The sequence below is a fragment of the Desmodus rotundus genome, chromosome 3 (genome assembly GCF_022682495.2).
Source record: "Desmodus rotundus isolate HL8 chromosome 3, HLdesRot8A.1, whole genome shotgun sequence".
In the NCBI taxonomy this organism is placed as follows: Eukaryota; Metazoa; Chordata; class Mammalia; order Chiroptera; family Phyllostomidae; genus Desmodus; species Desmodus rotundus.
Genome location: NC_071389.1, coordinates 85,560,641 through 85,582,196, shown reverse-complemented (window position 1 = coordinate 85,582,196; position 21,556 = coordinate 85,560,641). Strand labels below are relative to the sequence as shown.

The 21,556-nt window shown below is 41.9% G+C and overlaps 1 pseudogene; it reads right to left on the bottom strand.

Moving 5' to 3' along the window:
- Positions 1-8,010: 8,010 nt before the first annotated feature.
- Positions 8,011-8,411, bottom strand: LOC112297521 (prefoldin subunit 4 pseudogene; annotated as a pseudogene).
- Positions 8,412-21,556: the final 13,145 nt, after the last annotated feature.

Below are 21,556 nucleotides of genomic sequence, written 5' to 3'. Positions count from 1 at the left end.
AATTTCCAGTTGTAAAATAAGTCATGGGGACGTAATGCACAGCATGCTAACTATAGTTAATACCACTGTGTCACATAATTGAACGTTGCTAAGAGAGTAGATCTTAAAAGTTTTTATCTCAGGATGTTAACTAGACCTATTGTGGTGATTATTTCACACTATATACAAATATCAATTCATTATATTGTACACCTGAAACTAATACTATGTTATATGTCATTTACAGCTCAATAAAAAAATTTAAATGTATTGCAGCCTCATGAACAGAAGAAAAAAGAAAGGAAGGAAGGAAGGAAGGAAGGAAGGAAGGAAGGAAGGAAGGAAGGAAGGAAGGGGAGAGAGAAAGAGAAAGAAAGCCTTCCTGGAATATTCTGACTTGTTTTAGTCTGAGCTAATTGCTCTCCACACCTGCTTCTTCATCATTTATGTGTGACCTCCCTTTACCTTCACCCTGTTAAACAAAAACCTTCAAGGTCAAAAATTAACCTGAAGAAAGGGTTTATTGAGCCATACCCAAAAAAGGGCCGGTTCCTGTGGCCTACAGTCTAAACCACCGGCAACAGGGCTAAATGAAAAAGGCATCCTCCTGGGGTTGAAGGGATTCTCTTAAACAATGAGTTTGGAGATGGAAGATGTAAGTTGTTTAAAAGAATTTACATTGTCTATAGATAAGGGGGGCAGGCAAGGGTAAGGTCTGGGGTAGGTGAATAGTATATAAGGGAGAAATACTTGATGCTTCTGGATTGGTTGTGGGCAAGAGTCTGGAATGATCAGGATACAGTGGCGTATGGTAGTTGGCTATTCTTTTTATTCTAGATAATTGCTGAAATAGCTGCCCGGAAGTTGATTCCAAGTTTAAACATAATCAGGAATGTGAGCAGTCTTCTGCTGGTTTCAGCTCAGGTAGCTACTTAACTCTCCTTAGTCTCTTCTTCCCAGCCTACAGCCTTCTGTTACTAAATTTAGGACATCTCAGCATTTTTTCCCTTATTAACCCTAAGCATTCCCTTTGCCTGCTGTGTATTGGTGGACCCTCTGTTTCCTGGATCCCATGCCTTTCTCACTCTTGGTTTACTCCACCATTCTGGCGGTACATATCTTCCACCAACTTTCCTGAGAAAACTACATGGAAGATAAACTTTTTGAGAACTTGTGTCTCTGAAAGTGTCCTTATTGCACCACACACTTAATTGATAATTTGGCTGGGTATGAAATGCTAGATTGGAAATAATTTTCCCTCAGATTGTTGGAAGTATCACCCTATTGATTTTTCTTCACAGAGGTGCTGTTGAGAGGTTCAAAGCTACTCTGGTCCTTTGTACATTTTTGTGAAAGCTGCAGTAATCAGGATGTTCTATCATTTTTAGAACATAAAATCAAGGGGGGGTCACCCTAAATGCCCATCTTGCTTGGTCCCCAATGCAGGAGATGTATTATGGATCACAGGGAGTCGCTGCAGCAAAAAAGTCAGTAGTCAGTAAACATGGCGGTTATTCGGAGAAGAAGAAGTTAGATATTTTTAATTTAATAAATATGGTAAATTAATGAATGAATTCCCCTTAATAGAGAAAAAAGGGCCCCTCCCTCCCCCCTCCCTCCCTCTCACCTTCCCTCCTTCCCCCCTCCCTCCCTCCCTCCCTTCCTTCCTTCCTTCCTTCCTTTCATCTACACCTCTTTCCAGAGATGGTTCCTTTATCTGGGAAGAATAAATTCCTCCACAGAGGGACAGACCTCATTCCTAGAAATGCAATAATAGCAGGCAGCCTCCTCCAGCTCCATTTCCCAGGCATCACCTGCTTCCTCCTAGACAAGAGAGAGTGGAGTGGCAAGGGACAGTATACGAAGCCAGCTCAGGTGACAGGAGAAGCCGTGTGGCCAGGCCTGACTCATCCCCTGTGCTCTTCACCACTTGAGGGGAGGGGCACCATCCAGCACCTTCTCTCCAGCTCCTCTCAGACAGCTCTGTCTCCCCACCCCCATGGGACTCCTATTCTACCTCATCCAATTCACCTTTCTCCATGCAAGTGAGTCTCTTGTTAGCATATCAGCTGCCCAGTTCAGTTTCAAATTTCATAGATTAATACATTTCCATTGCCTACCTTAACTCTAACTACTGTTTATCTTCCCATGTGTCCAAGGTGGGTAGGGGGGAAAAGGCTGTCCCTCAAAACACCTTTTCTTCTTGGCTCAGGGTTTGTTACATGTTCTACACCCCTCATCAATCCAACCTTCCAATTTAAGCCTGTGTCCTCTCCAGCTAAACATGTGCCTGCAATGATTTTCAAAAATGTCATCTTGTATTATATATTTCAAAATCATCTGCATGCATGTTGGTAAATGGTTTAAATAGCTACATTAAGAATTCAGAACAAATCGAGAAGACACAAAGACCACTGCCCCTTCCTTAATTTTTTCTTTGTCTCTTTATTTCCATAGCTGTAGTGCTGGTCAGGGATCTGACAGTGTCCTGCTTAGTTAGAATGGATTGCCCCATTCCTTTTTCCATTCCATACAATAAACCAGCACGAGACTAACCTTCTGAGAAGTTCTCTCCTCATGTTATTCTCTTCTTCAAAATCTGCACTGACTTTCCACTATCAGCAGATAAGATACATACTTCTCAGCCCGGCACTCAGCCCTCAGCAACTGTACCCCGATCTACCCACTGTGCCCACCCTGCCCTCCTGCCTCTGACTTTGATTCATGCCCACCCCCACTGCAATTCTGCCCCTTCTCCACACATCCTGCTAGATCCACCCTAAGTCTTGCTTCTCCATGAGACTCTCCCAAGTCACCAAAGCCTGTGGTTCATTTTTTAAATTCATTCTACTATCAATCCATTATACCTTCCATCTTTTCATTTCGCAAATATTTTTTGAGAGCCTATTATGAGCCAGGCATTGTGCTAGGTTCTGAGGAAACAAAAATAAATAAGTCATTTTTTCAAAGCTGGCAGGATTGACAATCTAATAGAATAATAGCTGCCATTCTGTTTACACATGGCCTACACCAGGGGTAGTACGAATCATTCAAAACACTTTGTTATAAATTATCTTAACAATAACACTCTGAGGGAGGTATTCTAATCCTGATTTTATTGACAATAAAACAGAGGCTTAGGGTCAGGCTTTCTGTCTGTAGTCACTCAGATAACAATCAGCAGAGCCAGGAATGCGTGGATAAAAACCTGCCTGATGTCCAGACTCCTCAGTACATAGGCTGTCTTACCACACCACCCGCCTCTTTCTCTCTCCTTCCCTCCCTCTACCTTCCCACGCTCTTCCCTCTCAGCTCAAAGAATTGGGCAATTGGTCATATACTATATGTTTTCTATTTGCATCTTCTTAATTTATTTCATTTTTTCTGTGATTATGTCAAATTTGCCCGACAAGATTTGTAAAAGCCAAGAGACAGGAAGTTTGAAAAGGATGCAGCCTGTAAAACATTCTTTATACTGTCATAAATAGTGCTTGAAAGTCCACGACAAAGACTCCTCATCGCCTCAGGCATCCACAGCCCATAGAAACAACCGATCTATGAGTTTGCTGGCCCTGAGCCAAGTGGGGACAGAATGTCACCTTGTAAAGGGACATTCTTTCCTTCTGAGTCCAGAATTCTTTTATGGAGAGGAATCTTAATTTAGGGCAGAGCTCTGACATTTATCTCTCTTCTGAGTTCAGCGAGAATACAAAAGCAGAAGTGGCTCTCAGCTCGCTGCAATGTAATTACAACCGGTCTCAATAGGATGTGCAGGACTGGATTCAGTGGGACAAATTTAAATACAATTCAGCAAGTTCATTTTACCTGCCCCCAACCTCTGCATAGCCCAGATCTCAGAGAAATCTTGAGTTAACAGATTTGAGTCCAGTCAAAGCTGGAAATGTGTACACTGTCAACTGATAATAGTGTTTGCCACGGAAAAAGAGAATTGCCTTTTCACTCCCCCCACTACTATCATCCTCATCCTGGTGCCCTGTGTTCAACTTTTATTATACGTCTTCTGTGTTTTTTGTATAAGGCAAGGCTATATTATCTGGTTAGAGTGTCTCTGAATGAACATACAAGAAATCATTTGAAGCACAAAATATATAACTCATTGCATGACATGAAAAGGTTATTCAGTGTTTTGCTCCTACATCTACCTAATGCTTCCTTAAAGAGGCCTAGAGGCCCTTGTGACGTAAGACTTTAAACCATAAGCAATATACAAACATAGACTATGATTCTCACTCTGGTAGCAGAGCTGATGAGGAAAGGGGCAGTCCGACAGTCAGTGAGCTACTGCCCCCAGGAAGAAACATTGTTGTTCCTTAACTGGCCAAGAGGTTTAACTCAATAAGTAATGATCTGGAGAGAAAACCCCAGGTGGGGTGCCTGCCTGGTCTCGACCCTGGGGAGGAGGAGGTGGGAAAGGAGGACTATAGCACACAGCTGATGTGATCTGTGCAGCTATAAATGTTATCAGAAGAACAGTAAATGTTACATCAAAAGCGGAAGTAAAAAAGGATTCTCCAAGGTTGTATGTGCCTTTTGTATGATAAATAGTAAAGTCGGTTCAAGGCAGTGTGAGCAGACATGATGAACTCTGGAGAGCAGATTTCTTGAGGAAGCTTTGTATGCCAGGGTAGCATGGGGTAGAGAAGGCTGACTACCGAGAATAGAAAAAGAAAACAGGTAAGTCAACGCAGAAAAGAACAAGGAGCTCTGTGTGTGTGCAAGTGCATTAGTGAATAAAATAAAAATATTCAAACATATATGGCTTGAGATTGATCCACAAATGAGCAGTGAGGTACCTCAGCCACTAAAGAGATGCTCAGAACACATCTCCCTTCTTCTGCGGCTGAATGATGAAACAAAAAGACTGACGCCATCTATGACTTTCTATCAAGCTGGTCCAAGTCACAAGGCACAAAAGAAAAGGCAAAATATATAGCATTCTTCAGAATTATGATTGCTGAAGTAAAAATATTAACAAGGAAGCAGCTCTCTGTCCATTGGAACAGATTTAAACTGGTCAACTGTAAAAATGGAAATGTTTGAAACCAGACAATAATAATATGTATGGTGTTAGAATTAGGGTAGTGGTTACCTTTGGTGGGGACTGACTGGGAGGGGCCAAAGAGGGGGGTCTCTGGTGGGACGGTAATGTTCTATTCCTTGTCCTGGAGACATGCTGCATATACGTGGGTGAAAATTCATCCAACTGTACTCTTACATGTACATACATTGTATATGTCTATGTATGTATATGATGCTTCAACAAAAAGTTTCCTAAAAATGCCTATAGAGAAATTGCCAATTTCTATATAAACTGTCAATTAAATCTATATAAAAGAATAAGCAATTTCAAAACTATATGTATTTTCTTTTTTTAAAAAAAGTGGCTGATGGGTAGAATACCAACAATTAAGAGAATACTAACATTAAGAGAAAGAGTGCTTATTCATGAGCCAAGTTTTGAGCTTCCCCAGGAGGTGAGAAACTAGTGCCATGTAACTAAAGGAAATATGGGGATGCATTTCCTACAGAGCCCAAACCAACTGGCCAGATAAAAGTCTAGGCCTCTTCAGGTCATGTGGTCATCCAGCCTGTACTTTTCTAATTGTTTTCTCCCCTGGTATCATTAAAGCCCTTACTAATAGCCTGCCAGTAAACACTGGATGCAGATTAGTGGCCATTAATCGAGGTCATGGGTCACCTAATAGGAAAGTTCATATCTGTCCTATTTCATACTGGATTGATCGTCAGGGGTGACCAGGTCTGTTACCACAGCTGCCTCACAACCACATCCTCACACAGATGTAAATGCTCCTCTCACCCTCCACCTTGAACTTACCAATGGGAAAGACAAACACAATCTAGGATGCAGGGGTTCCCTATTTGAACCTCCGGGGCCCCCAGATTTGACAGCTGCCCTGGTCCATGAGTGTGTTTCATCCAGGGCCCCAGCTCCCTGACTTGAGAGGCAGGTGTCTGAGAGCTAACAGTTTCTAAAGCCCCCACTGTAGGCGTCCACCCCATTAGCTTGTTTCTAATCTTCAGAATTAGCAGAAGTGACAAATAATTCCTGTTCATGGGGGAAAAACCCAATGAGGACTTTTATCATTTTTACTCAAAGGTAAATATCTTTGCAGCATTATATGATGAAGTGGTGGGATTTTCAAGTCAAGTCTGTCAGCATTCCACAAAGGTGCACTCCTGCTTCAACAGGGACAGTTCTTTTTGTTCTATGAAATGTCGGATTCTGTACAAGATTTCATGAGGAGAAAGGAGCTCTGATGCTTTTACAAAGCTCGGAAATAGAAGCCAGTGGCTCAGGGGTGGCCAGGGAAGCAATGCCCAGCCAGCTCAGCTCTGCAAAGGCTTTGCCCACACTGTGCCCACAAACACCCAAGTGCTCCCCCCACAGTGTCTGCCAAGATGCCCAGGACAGAGAGGGTGGTTCAGCTCAAGAGGCAGTAAAGGGAGAGAGAGCTCAGGGAGAGACTGGCCAGACATCATCATCCAAACTCTTCCTGCAAACATTGAAACTGGTGTCTTAAAAAAATCATCAGGCAAAAAAGGTGCAGACAAATGGGGCAAGGAGAACAAAAAGGAAAAAGCCAAAATGACCAACCAAGAAATTAAAGACTCACCTGCAGAAGAGAGCAGCTGCAAGCAGCAAAAGACCAGCCTCTGATGAAGCAGGAAAGAAGCCAGATCTGATCTGCATCAAAGCCGAGTTTCATCAACTGTCTCAGTATCGCCCTTTGTGAACAATCCAGAGGAACTATTTTATCAACTATTTTATAAACGCAAGTTTTTTAAATAGTTCTAGAAATACACTTTTAAGAAGTAAGATACCCACTCTATGCCTTAAAAAAGTTTTTGATAAGAGTAAATACTTTTTTGAGAAGTGAGTTCATGGGCTTGTTGTTTATTTTTCAGCACAACCAGAAATTAATAAAATTTAAGGGAGGTTTTGATCATAGGCTGGGGAGGAGTGAGGGGAGTGTGCTGGCAGTTCTTAAAATCAGTAACAAGAAGCATAATCAAATGGCTACTTGAAATCATAATCATGCATTTAGCTTGATAACATATCCTATTAATTAAGTTTATTCTCCTACTGTCCTTTAGTAGAATTATTTATAAAACCTCTCCCTGACCTTGGCTTCCCCTGACAGAATTAGGTGCTGCCTGTGACATCTTTGTTTGCTGTAGCCCTGCTCTTCCTCTCTCTTTTTTCTAGGGGTCGGCGGAGGGGGGTGGTCAGGGAATAAATGAACTCTATATTTAAGAAAAAAAGCCTTATTATTAAATAGGCAGCTGCTTAACTTCTACATCAATGACAAGGCACTAAAATAAAGTCTAAAACATAATTTTAAAAAACTCTAAACATTTCTATTGATACATCTCTTGGTTTCTAGAATATTCTTCAGTTCTGCTCTATGTTTGTATGAAGCTCAACAAGCCTCAGCATTAGCTGGCTCTTTTCCCAAGATCTATGACACTGATATATATGTAAGGGATGTGTGAAATATATTATGTTCAGATATAATATACTGCATATATTTAAATAAAATATATACGTACTTTTAACATACAACAAAGGTTTAGGTGTGAAGTGAGTAAAGCAGACAGATGTAGCATTAGATCTTTCTGGAGTCATTTCACCATCTCCAGCAACTGAAATAGGTACACATACACAGCATGACACAAGTTAAATTTTCTGATAAAAATTGCAACAGATATTCTAAATGATAGTATAGGCACATAAAAGATTGCTTAACTGATTTTAATAACATGACATAAAACCCCAACTTGCTATAGTTGTTACATAAAATATGTAGATGAGTACTGTAAAAAAATAAATAAAATTAATAACCAAGATGTGAAAATAGGCTAATTTCCATTAAGTAAACATTTTTTTAAAAAGAAAGTTTCATTTTCCATATCATTTGAAGAACAGAAATTATCATTTAAACAATATTTAAGTTAATTAAACAAATTTTTTAAAGTATTATAAAATGTTTAACTTTCATCAGCTTTAAGGTTTTTGTTGCTCCCAAATTTTGCATATAACTAAACTCTAATCTGCTAATACTTGCTGAATTGATCCCACTTCGGGACTCTAAGGTCATCAATTTCTTCTTGAAAAATTTTCATTGCTTCTTTGAACATTTCTTGTGTTTCTTCTTGAGAATGGCTGATGAAAACATCAATTTAATAGGGTATTATTAAGCAGTTGTCATCTGCAAGCATGATGATCTTGCAAGCAAGTTCTAAGTTATGGAGTTGTTTCATTTTTACGTCTATTTCTTCCTTCAGCTCTGTGATTCTGCTTGTATTCCATGCAAATTTGTTTATGTTTTGTTGATCTTCAAAAGTACATTGGCATCTTCTGTAGCTGCCATCTTCGTAGTGGGCACCATCTTGAGACTCAGCTCCGCTTTTCCTAATAATTTTGTTAATGTGCTGTGAAAGAATGAAAAGTGTCTATGCTAAGTGAAAGAAGCCAGTCAGAGAAAGATAAATGCCACATGATTTCACTCCTACGTGGAATCTAGTGAACAGACTGAACTAACAAAGAAAATGAGGACAGACGCATAGATGGAGAGCATGGTGACAGCTAGTGTGGGGGGTGGGGAGGTTGGGGGGGAGGGATTGAGCAAAAAGGAAAAAGGACTACTGTACATGGGCAACAGTGTGGTGATTGCTGGGGGAAGGGGGTATAAGGGAACTAAAAGGTAATGTAGAAAATACAATAAAGATTAAATTAGAAAGAAAAAGAAAAGTATTGAGCATGTAGGGTATATGATATTAAATCATGAATGTATACAATTTTAGACCTAATAGATTTCCAATGTTACAGGATAACGGTATTTGAGAGACTCTTATTTTTCCAGCTTTCTTGAAATATACTTGACATCCAACATTATGAAGTTTAACGTGTACATAGCAATTTAATACACATATATATTAGAGAACAATTACCCTGTAGGGTTACTTAACACCCCCATCACTCACAAAATTATCTTTTCTAATTTTTCAATTAACAGTTGACATTCAGTATTATTTTATATTAGTTTCAGGTGTACAGCATAGTGGTTCCACACTTATATAATTTACAAAGTGATCACCCCAATAATTCTAGTACCCACTGGCTCTGTATGTAGTTATTAAAATATTATTGACTGTGCTCCCTATGCTGTCCTTTACATCGCCATGACTGTTCTGTAACTGCCAATCTGTACTTCTTAATCCCTGCACCATTTTCACCAGCCCCCTAACCCCTCATATAATTACCTTTAAATGTACGTGGTGAGAATATTTAAGATCTACTCTCTTAGCAGCTTTCAAGTATATGATAAAGTATTGCTAACTACAGTCACTGTGCTGTACATTAGATCCCTAGAACTTACTCACTTTCTACCTAGAAGTTTGTACCCTTTGCCAACCCCTCCCCACATCCCCCACCCCTGGTCCCTGGCAACCACCATTCTCCTCTGTTTCACTGTGTTCAGCTTTCTTAGATGCCACATGTCAGTGAGAGCACACAATATTTGTCTTTCTCTGTCTGACCTACTTCACTTGGCATTATGCCCTCAAAGTCCTTTGACAGCCTTTTTAAGAATTATTTGTCTCCAAATTTTAAGCTAGAAAGTCAACAGAATAACTGTTTGGAAAAGAACTATAATTACATAGCATTTTATATTTTCATTACTTGCATTAAGAACTATATGCAACTTGATCGTCATGTTTATGTACTAATTATCAAATAAAAACCAGTAAAACATCAATTAAGGAAGAAAGAGATTCTGAAAATACTAGGTGCAGCAGAGATTGTAGGTAGGTGGACAGGGGCTGCCCACCTAGAGAAGCTATGTGACTTGTCTTACGTTGCATAGCAAACATTACAATGGTAAACCAAGATTTGAACCATGCCTTCAGGTCCCTTCATAACTTCCCAGCTACTGCTGTTTCCAATGCCTCAGGTGGCCTCCCAGAAGTAACCCATCATCCTATAGGCATGCATAGCTTGCAAAGCCAAACAGCCAGAAAGGGTTCAAATCTAGATTTTTATCCTTTGGATTGCCTATAGCAATGATTCTTAACACTTGCTGTGGGGTAGATCATCTGAAGTAGCTTTGAAAAAATACAGTTGTCAGACTCCCTTTTCAGAGATTCTGACTCATTTGTTCTGGGGTGGGGCCTAGGCATTTTGATTTTTAAAAAATCTCCCCAGGTGATTCTAACACACAGCCAAATAGATTAAAAAAATACTTCGCTGTGGCACGGGTTCTCCACCCTGGGTGCACACCAGAATCACTTGGGGGAGCTTCAAAAACTACCTGCCTGAGTTCCATTTTCAGAGATGCTGGTTCACCTGGTCTGAGGTGCAGCCTCAGCACAAAAGCTTCCCAGAGGACTGGACGGTAGCCAGGAAATGAGAACTATCTCTCATGGGCTCCCGAAACCACTCATCTAATCACTGTCATCTCCCAGCGAAGGTTTTCAGGGCCATGATCATGGCCATTCTTAAGATTCCAGCGCTGCCACTGTTCAATAAATGCTCGTTGGTTGAATTGCCCAACGAGAATCAGTGTTACTGGACAGGTGAGGAGAAATGGGCGAGTGTAAGAAACAATGAGCATTTAATGTGGAAATATGTCCCGAAGGTAGAGCACAGGGTCAGCAAAGCAAATTGTCTGCAGATTGTTTTACACGCGCACTGGTGGCCTCTTCGGCAGTGAAGGCTGCTAGCCTAAGCCTGAGACAACCTTGTCCCCCAGATACTTCGAGAGTGGGACTAAGCAAGTTCTACCGACCATAATTAATTCCTACCACAGACAGAATCACTCTTTACTGAGTCAAATCGCAATCTCAGTACAAGCCTGAGGAGAGCAAGATAATTCTCTTCCAAAATGCTGTGCCCAGGAGGTAGACACAGATGGGTGTTACGATGTGAATTCCTACCAGAGAAGAGCTATTTTCCTGAATGGATATTAGACTAAAAAAAGAAAAATAATTCCCCTTTAAATATTATTTAACAACAATACTAAGTCAACAAGCAAGATAGCAGAGCTGTCTATGCTGTGTAATCCCACACATTTATAACAAACATGGCTAGAAGGAAATTGATGGAAACATTAACACGGTTTATCTTTGGATAGTGGATCATGGTGGTTTTTATTTTCTTTTCTTCTATGCTTTCTACATTTTTTAAAATCAGTTGCAGGTATTTCTTTTTAATAAAAAAAAAGAGAATACAACCCCTTTTAAAAAATTTAATCGTGCTCAAGTTTGGGGAGTGATTATCAAAGGCGCCTCTAAACCTGTTGGCACGTAAGTGAGGAGGAGCAGGTTTGTCTTGCAGTTTGAAAATTCAGCAGGTCCATTTATGCTTCATAAGCAATTAGGGACTTTGCAATCCTGTGGTGTGCTTGCCAGGCTCAGCTGACTTCTTGTCAGTCAGGTGACTGATGAAGATGAAATTCCCAATAACCAGGGAGTCTCTCCATCTGTTGCCAACCCTGACAACTTAGGAATAAATTAAATACCCTTCATACTGGATTGCCACCATTGATCGATAATATGAACTTCATGGGGATGTGATGAGAAAGTGCTTAGGAAGATTCGTGATCTAACATACCTAGATACCGGCACTTGACAAAGTAGGCCTCAACATATATAAATCAGATGCAAATAGTACGTGGCTTGAAAGTCAGCAGATGCAAATGTTATGAGGGCGAAGCTTTTAGAGAAATTCTAGTGTTGAGTTTATGTGCTTGGTTTACCTGCTAAGCCCAGTGAATAAATGGGCCAGTAGGAGCTCCCCAATAAAACCTCATATCCAGTACTGAGATCCTCTTACCTTCCACAAGAAGCTTCTTTTCCTAAGAAACCTCCAAATCTTCACCACCGTCTATAGACTCCTTTTTAAAAACCCTGGTGCTCAGTCTCCTTTTTCCATCCATTTCCTCTATTTCTTCCCTGAATTTTCCAGCCTTTTTTGTTGCTTCACACAGATAGTCTTCATTCAGTACTTTTCTGAAACAAAACCCTTTCTTTTAGTATACTCCCCCAGAACACACCCTCGGTACCCCTTCAATACCTTTCAATATCCACCCCATTTCACTGCCGTCAGAAAACCTTACAGTCAGGAAGTTTTGTTTTCTGCCCAATTTAAATGATATTTACCATAAATTGAGTTGTAAACAACTACAGGGAAGAGATAGACTTATTCATCTTTGTTTCCCTTCAAAGCATGTAGCTACAGCAGGTTATTATATATTTGTTGAGTAAGTGAGTTTCCACCCAAAGAACAACAGTAGCACTTTGTAAGGATATCATATGTTTATTTATATGGAGCTATTATAAAACCATATAAGACTTATGGCTCCAAATGAGACCCCCAAATTTCAGACTTGTCACTTCCTGGGAATTTATTAGAAATGCAGCATCACCCTGGCCAGTAGCTCAGTGGGTTAGTGTGTCATCCTAGTACATCAGGGTTGTGGGTTCGATCCCCAGTCAGGGCACACGCAAGAATCAACCAATGGATGCATAAATGGAAAAACAATAAATATTTCTCTCTTTCTCTTTCTCTCTCTCCAAAATCAACAAATAAAAAAAAAATTTTAAATGCAATATCGTGGCCATCTGTTTCGTCCTTCTGCTCCGTCCCCCTATACACACCTACTGGGTCAGAATTCGAGTTCTAATAAGATCCCCAAGCAATTCCTATGACTTTTAAGTTTAAGAAGCATTAGTCTAGTATATTGTCTCTCAAAATTGGCTGCACATTGGGATCCTATGGGGATTCTAAGAACACAAGCGCCTGGGCTCCAGCTCTCAGGGTCCTGACCGAATCAGTCTGGGTGGCGCTGGGAACTAGAATTTTTACAAGTGCCCCCCATGTGCAGCCAGGGATAAAAACCACTGTGAGTGTCCTTGCTGGAGCTCTCCGGAACACCTGCGGTATTTTGTGAGCCCAGTGCCTTACCTCTACAGTGACTTCTCTCCTCTTTCCTACTCAACCTTTCCTTAAAATCATTTTGCTTCTCATCTTCCAAAAAATACCTGGTAGCTTCATTTGTCAATAAACATTTACTGAACACACAGAATTTGCATAAACACAAATCCTGTTCTTAAACTTCCTTTCACAGTAAATTATCTAAATTATCTTTCTTCACCAACCCTATTTTCTAATTTTGTAAGCATTCTTTGGTGTTTCTATAATTATGGCTGGTAGTTTCTGGAGTGGCAGAAAAGAAAATTAAGTACCTTTTGTCCAGTTTTAAAACAACCTGATTATATTTAAAAGGCAATATATTCAGTTCTTTCACCTTTATTAATATACCCGTGGCCCACTTTTCCATCGCCACCGGCACAGCTAACATCCCTAGAGGGCTTGCAGTGCCCCTGGCCCTGTGCTGATGGTTCATCTCTATAACTATTTCAGTTAATCTACCTAACAGCCCTGTGAGGTACATTCTATTGGTACCCCTGTTTTCCTGGATGAGAAAACAGCACACAAAGAAGGTCCGTAACTTGCTCAGGTCCCCCAGCTTGTCTCCTGAAGGCAGTTTGGAACCCAGCCCATCACACCCAGAACCCGCAGTAGCTACTCTGCTGATTGTTCTGTCGCGGACGGTGTTTTGGGAACATGCGATGCTGTGGTTTAGGATTCTGTCACAGTTCTCCTGGATGCTTTAGTACATCTTTTCCAACCTTTTCCCACTTTAATCTGTGGCCCATAAAGCACTTTCCCAGGTGTAATCCACTGTGAAGTTTACAGGATTTCGTGTTTGAACAAATTCCTTCTGAATGTTGAGCAAGATAAAAAACAAGTTCTAACGAATACAGCCACAATCTAAATACAGAAGCTTTAATAGTTTCTAATGTTCCTCTCCTAACCAAACCCAGTTTTTCATTTTATTTTAATATCTCAATTGCAAAGAGAAGACAAATAAATATAATAGATGTAGCCTCTGGTCACTCTGTGTGTGTGTGTGTGTGTGAGAGAGAGAGAGACAGAGAGAGACAGAGAGAGAGAGAGAGAGAGGCTATAAAGGTAAGAAAGTTAAATACCAAATAGTATACCAAAAGCATCCTTTTGATTTCAGCCTCCTCCACAACCATCCCATCCTGGCAGCTGTCTTCTTTCATGCTTCTCTCAGCTGGGGAATAATTTCTTTTAAGCCCTTCTGGTGGTTCTAGAGCAGGGTTTCTCAACCTCGGCACTGTTGGCATGTTAAGCCAGGTAATTCTTTGCTGTGGAGACTGCTCTGTATGTTGTGGGATGTTTAACAGCATCCCAGCCTATACTCACTGGACACCAGTAGTACACAGCTCCCCCACCCTGTTAGTTGTGACACCGAAAATGTCTTATTCATTGCTACATGTCCAAAATGTCCCCTGGGGTGGGGAGTAAAGGGGCAAACCCCCCACCAAGAACTGCTGTTCTGAAAACATTCATTGGAATTGTGATACTACAAATTCATATTTTGTGGTATTTCATCCCTAAATATTGACTCAAAGATTTCAAGTCCACATATTAGATTTCCTAGTACTATTTAATTGCTTTTCTCCTTGTCCTTGCCTTCATGAGCCTTCATCTCACGACCTTTCCAGAAGGTGGCATGCTGCCTGCTGCAGCTGGGCACAGAGCTGGCCTAGAGGGTCCGTGAGTTCGATGCTCAGGGCTAGGGAACAGAGGCCTGCTCTGCCATGGTTGCTGCCTTAACCACAGACTTAGCCTGACTCCTGCTGGCCTCCGCTGAAGCTATGTGAAAAGCACCATAACACCTCAGACATTATTCCCGCAATTCCTCATAGAACACAAATGTCTAATCTTTGATGGTGTTAAGAAACATAAAACATCTCTCCCTTTGATGCAGCTTGCCTAAGGGCAAAGCAAAACATGTATCAGCAGAAAACACGAGTTTAGAATACATGAAATAAATATGCTAACTAGAGATAATGGCTTGTCTTTACTCCGTGTGTATGTGAGTCTTAAAGGTGCATGTATTTTATGCATGTAAGTATGTGTGGTGAGAAATTATTATTTCTTTTTTTGGATTAGGTAAAACAAGACTGTCAATGGCCAGCTTCTAGTTGATCTTAAACCATGACACCTGAGGACTCAACCACAGCAAGCGCTACCATTATTTAGCACTTAGTATGTGCTGAACACTGTGCCAAGTGCCATACCTGAGGTGTTGTATTCAACCTTACAGCAGCTCTAGAAGTGTGCATCATTATCATCTCCATTTTACACATGGCAAACGCCCAGGTGGGTCGAGTAATTTGACTAAGCTCATATCTGTTAAATTATACTTTACTGATTATGCTGTTATAGTTGTCCCAGTTTCTCTCTCTTTGTCTCCCTCCACCCAGCACCCCACCACACTCAGGCAATCCCCTCACCATTGTTCATGGTGAACGCAGGAGTTTGAACTCTGCGTCTGATAGATTGCTTATCTCTATTTTGTTTAGCTCTTTTTCTGGGGTTTTGATCTGTTCTTTCATTTGGGCCATGTTTCTTTGTCTCGTTTTGGCAACCTTCCTGTGTTTGCTTCTGTGTATTAGGTAGAGCTGCTATGACTCCATGTCTTGATAGCATAGCCTAATGTAGTAGGTGTCCTGTAGGGTCCAGTGGCACAGCCTCCCCTATCACCCAAGCTGGGTACTTGAGGTGTACTCTTTGTGGAGGCTGAGTACAGTGTACTCTTGTAGTTGAAACTTGATTCCTGTGGTAAGTCAATGGGAGGGATTTACCCAGGTCAGTCAGCTGCAGTGATTGGCTGTGACCAATGACCATCAACCTCTGCAATCCATGGAAGATCATCTGTGCAGGGGCAGTGTGATGGTACTCTGACCTGGTCTGTAGCTGTCCACTTGGTGCTCAGGCTCTAGGATTTCCCAGGTGGTTCAGGCCAAGGTCAGCCCCCACCTGTGTTCTGCCCAGGGTTACCCTGACTGAGCTATAAAGCAATTTGACATGGCTGCTACGTGTCCTAGGGGCTCAGAGATTCTCAGGCAAAACCAAGCTGTGAATATTTTCTGGCTGCTACTAGTACCAGTGGGGCCACTTAGCAAAAGGTACAGGGACTGGGGGCTCTCTGAGGCTGGCTGTTGCTTGTTTGAGAGGATTTAGGAAGTTGTGAAGCATGAGCCAAGACCAGCCTTTCATATGGAAAAGTCACAGTTAACAATTTGGGTGGGCCCCTAAATTGGGTGTACAGAGTTTCAAGGGATCTCCAGGGTGGGAAAAACAGTGTTAGCCAGGTTGATGGAGTCTCAGATATGGCACCCACCTGCCAGCTCTGTGGCTCTGTGGGGGGAGGGTTCAGAAAAGGGACAGTGGCCTCTGCCCACATTTCTGTCAGAGAGAGCTGTGCCCCAACTCCTGTTTTGTTGCCAGACACTTCAGTGTCTCTCTGCATGCCACTGGTGCCTTTCAACCTACTACCCCAGTTCTAGAACTCAGAGGGAATGAGTCTGAGTAAGTCGGTGTGCGAGTTGTTTAAGGGGAACTGCTTGGGACTCCAGAGTTTCTTCCACCAACTCAATCCCTGCTGGTTTCTGCAGCCAGAAGTTATGGGAACTTATTTTCCTGGCACTGGAACCCTGTGCTGGGGGCCTAGTGTGGTGCTGGGACTCCTCACTCCCAAGATACCCCCCCCAAATTTTTAGCCACCACATTTGGATGTGGGACCAGCCTGTTCTGCATCTCCACCCCTCCTACCAGTTTGGATGGATGTGGTTTCTTTAATTCCGTAGTTGTCACACTTCCATTCAACTCACTTCCTGATGGTTCTGAGTGATGGTTGTTCAATATTTTACTTGTAACTTTGATGTGGTTGTGCAAGGAGGTGAGCTGTTTTTACTTATGCCTCCATCTTGACTGGAGGTGTAAGCTCATATTGCTAACACGCTGTGGAACAGGGATTCAAACCCAGACAGTTTGTCCCCCAGGTTGTGTTTGTGTGTAGATTTTTTAAATTGTAGTAAAATACACCTAGCATAAAATTTACCATTTTTAAAGATTTTATTTATTTATTTTTAGAAAGAAGGATAGGAGGGAGAAAAAGAGAACCACTGATGTGAGAAACATTAATTGGTTGCCTCTTGCACATGCCCTGACAGGAGCTCAAACCCGCAACACAGGCATGTGCCCTGATTGGGAATTGAACCAGCAACACTTCACTTTGTGAAACAATGCCCAACCTATTTGAGCCACTGGTCAGGGGTAGAAATAACCATTTTAACCATTGTTAAATGTACAGTTTTGAGGCATTAAGTACCTCCACAGGGTTGTGTAGCCATCACCGCCACCCATCTCAAGAACATTTTTCATCTTCTCAAACTGAAAGTCTGTGTTCATTAAACACTAACTCCCCATCCCCACCCCCTGGCAACTGCCATTTTACTTTTTGTGTTTATGAATTTGATTACTCTGGGTACTTCATAGAAGTGGAATCATATAGTATTTATTTTTGTGACTGGCTTATTTCACTTAGCATAATGTTTTTAAGGTTCATTCACATTGTAACACATGTCAGAATTTTCTTCCTTTTGAAAGTCAAATAATATTCAATTGTATGTCTATATCACATATATTGTTTATCCATTCATCGATGGACACCTAGGTTGTTTCCACCTTTGGCTATTGTGAATAATGCTGCTATAAACGTGGGAATTTAAATATCTCTTTGAAATCCTGCTTTCAATTCTTTTGGTTATATATCCAGCAGTGGAATTGCTGGGTCATATGGTAGTTTCATGTTTAATTTTTTGAGGAACCTCCATACTGTTTTCCACAGTGGCTGAACCATTTTACATTCCCACCAGCAGTTCACCAGGGTTCCAATTTCTCCACATCCTTATCAACAGTTATTTTTAGGTTTTTGTTTTTGAGTGTTCTTTGGGGGGAGGGTGATAATAGCCGTCCTAATGGATATGAGGTGTGACTGGAAGTACAATTTAGTTATATGCCACTCTTTCCCTTCTAGATTTTTTTCTTCTTAATTCAATAGCAGTTGCAGGTTCGCACACATATAATGGAAAGATTCCTCTGCATTCAGCTTGGTGTCTTCCTAATGTGGTTAGGTTGGCTGGGAGGGTAGGAATGGATATAAACCACCTCCCCTCCCCCTAACCCCCAGGCTCCTGGATGTCAAAGTATGCTTCTTCCTCTCTTCTGCATTTTCAGGGTTTTCTACTGTAAGCATTTAGGAAATGGAAAAGAAATCACATTTTAAGAGAGATCAGCCTATTTTGGTTTCATTACTTTTAATGGGAATGATCTTTCAGGAAACGTGTTGTAACTTGATCATGGAGCTTGGTGTAGGCAAATGCTCCACGTTGCATTGAGAACTCGACAAAAGGTGTGGCTGTCAAGACAGACAGGAGTGACTCACACCTGCCTACAACTCAGCAAGGCCCTGCCCTAGGCGTGTTCCCTTTCTCCTTGTTCTTGTTTTTTCTGTCTGCTTCATGCTCTCAGGCCTTCCTTGCTCCTAGGCACCCTGGGAAACAGTGGCTGAAATAACACGGCAATGAATCATAACCCATCCGACTGCTCAGATGAAGGCAGGAACAGCATTAAAATGAATCCTTGAGTGTCAAGACCCAAGTTCCCAACTCTTAAGCCATGATCGTTTCAGAGCAGCTTCTAGTTCAAAGGCCTCCTGACCAGAGCTGCTTGCTCAAGAGGGACCAGAACTCTGAATCTGGACCAAAGCCAGCTTTAATCAGGATGCTGATGAAGTTATGCAGCAAGTGAGCACTGTTAATTAGGTTTCCAGTGTATCCTGACAATTTAAAAAATCAGTCAGCATCAGAATCATAGAACTGTAGCATTTTAGGCCTGAAAGGGATTTTAGATACATAATATCAAAGAATTTCAGAATTAAAATAATGTACAGTATTGATCTCATCCAGAGTTGTCCTGAAACAGATCTGTACTGTCTCACCAGAGCCCATTGTTAAATTTCTAGGAAATTTGTGAGCCCTCTGACTTCAAGTTTGTACCTTGAAATAGGTCTTTGGTGGGGAAAGTTACACCCCAGAAATTGACAAACACAACAAATCAGGGTTTCCCCTGCCTGCTCCTCCACCAAGTTTGTTGTTTAAAATTTTCCAAGCACATCATTGATCTCATCCAAACCTTTTATGTATAGAAAACTGAGCCCCACAAAGGGGAAATGACTTACCTAGGGTTACACTACTACTGAGTGTCAGAATCTAGGATCCACATCCTTTGCATCCTAGTCCAGTGAATGGCTGCCTAGAGCATAGTCCTGTCACCCAAGGCCCGGCATCCTGGCAAAAAATAGGGCGAGGAGGATATTACTGCAATAACAACAGAGAGTGAGAGACTACAGTTATCTCAAAAATAGGTTCTCAGAAGAAAAAAAATTACCCACTGTAGACCTATCCTGGAAGTCCCTGTAAGAGTTCAAGATGAGTAGTGAGCATTATTCTTTAAAAAGTATTTATTTATTTATTCATTTATTTTTAGAGAGGGAAAGGGAGAGAGAAAGAGGGAGAGAAACACCAATGTGCAGTTGCCTCTCGTGCACCCACCAGGGACCTGGACTGTAACCCAGGCACATGCCAGGACTGGGGAGTGAAACAACAACCCTTTGGTTCACAGTCCAGTGCTCAATCCACTGAGCTACACCAGCCAGGGCAGTGAGCACTATTCTTGTCATACTTATTTATGTGAAATACCATGGAGCGGCTTGGACACAAATCATGTATTTGTGCTATCCTCAAAATTAAGAGGCTTGGTTGCCCTTGAGAAAAAAAAAAAAGTGGTATGTTTGGTAGACATTTGTCACAAGAGACAAGAGAGCAAGTCTGATAATGTGTCCTAAATGATGGATTTTCAGGCTACGCATCGAGGTCAGGCTGTTTACCCCTTGTGATAAACATGGCTCCAAAACAAAAGCAAATGAAGTTTGATGTGTTTAGCTCCCTTATTCCACAGTCTGGTTTTCCTGTCCTTGCAAACTGAACTCAGAACTCTGATTTAGGACTTTTGTAGGGTGGCAAACCTAGGGACAGGATGGCTATCTACAAGCCAGAGAAGCAGGCATGAAAGGACAGTCAGAAGTGATGGCGACCAGCTCGGGGAACACATTCCAAGGGGCCTCCAGAGCTGGTGCTGAGAAAGGCAGAGGGGCCCCACTCCAAGAGGGCAGCAAGCCCCACAGGAACAGCAAGGCCTCTGCCTCTACTAGGTTGAATCACCCAGACCAGTATTACCGGAGCAGGGACTGGGGGCAGACTTGCTGCTTGGGATGAAAGAGAAAGCAGGAATAATAATACTTCCAAGGGAGGAGATAAGAGGTCACATGTCTCCAGAAGGGCTGTGGAGTCCACCCCCTGTACACTCCTTCTGTAACCCCTGGCAGTCTCTCATCACACCAGCCCTACTACTGATGTGCTCCACCAAAAGCCACCAGAGCCCTTCTCATCATGTTCCTGAGGCTGTCTCCATCCCGGTCTCCAGCCCTGACAGCGCAAGAACACTGACTCCCGCTGTTGCACACCCCACCTCACACTGCATTCCTGCACCCTTCCAAGGTTGCACAGTTATCTCTCTAACCTATCATTATACTCTTGGCCCTGAGTATAGTTGAGGTCTCATCTGAAGAGTGACATAAACCTAGTGTCAGTGACCAGCACAAGAGGTCACTCATGATGGGCAAAGGAAAAGAGAACTCAGGCTCTGGCTGAGCGGCCCTCACATATGGACTCCAAATGCCAAGAGAGAAAGAAGGGGGCTCCTGAATGAGGGTGGCAGAAGGAAGCCAGTCAAGTGCAGATAGCCAAACCCTCGGAAGGGGAGAGCCCAGACAAGGATCCAGAGAAGCTGTACCACCTTTGAGGACAGTGTACAGAGACCCAAGCTCCCCTTTGGGATGAAATCAATGAGCACCTCAGAGCAAACTGGCTGTGATAGATTAGAACCATATAGTTGAAAATCTGATATTTACTGTTTTCTCTCTTTGTAAAAAAATTTATTGATTGTTTTTAGAGAGAGGAAAGGAGAGAGAGACAGAAGGGGAGAGAGAAACATTGATTTGTTGTTCCACTTATTTACGCAGTCATTAGATGATTCTTTATGTGTCCGTCCTGACCAGGGATTGAACCTGCATCCTGGGTGTATTGGGACAACACTCTAACCAACTGAGCTACCTGGCCAGGGCCTACTGTGTTCTCTTTTGTCCTCTGTTAGTACTGGGGACAAAACTTTTCTAAATCCCAACATATCAAAGCAGTAATATAGGGGGAAAAGGAAAGGGTTCTATCTACTCTTTGGCCAAAATACTGAACAAGTGATAACATGCTAAACCACCAAGGTTCTGGCTTTTGAAATGACTTTTTATTTATGCCACCTCCTCTTCCACACTTCTGAAACTCTCCACTGCTGTCATTCTCCTCCCACATCTTCCTAGTCACCTCGAATGCTCCCCCTCCTGCCCATAAACGGCCCATTTTGGCTCCCTTCCTGTGTCTTCATTCCGCCCCCTACAATGTCATCTGTTCTCAACACTTC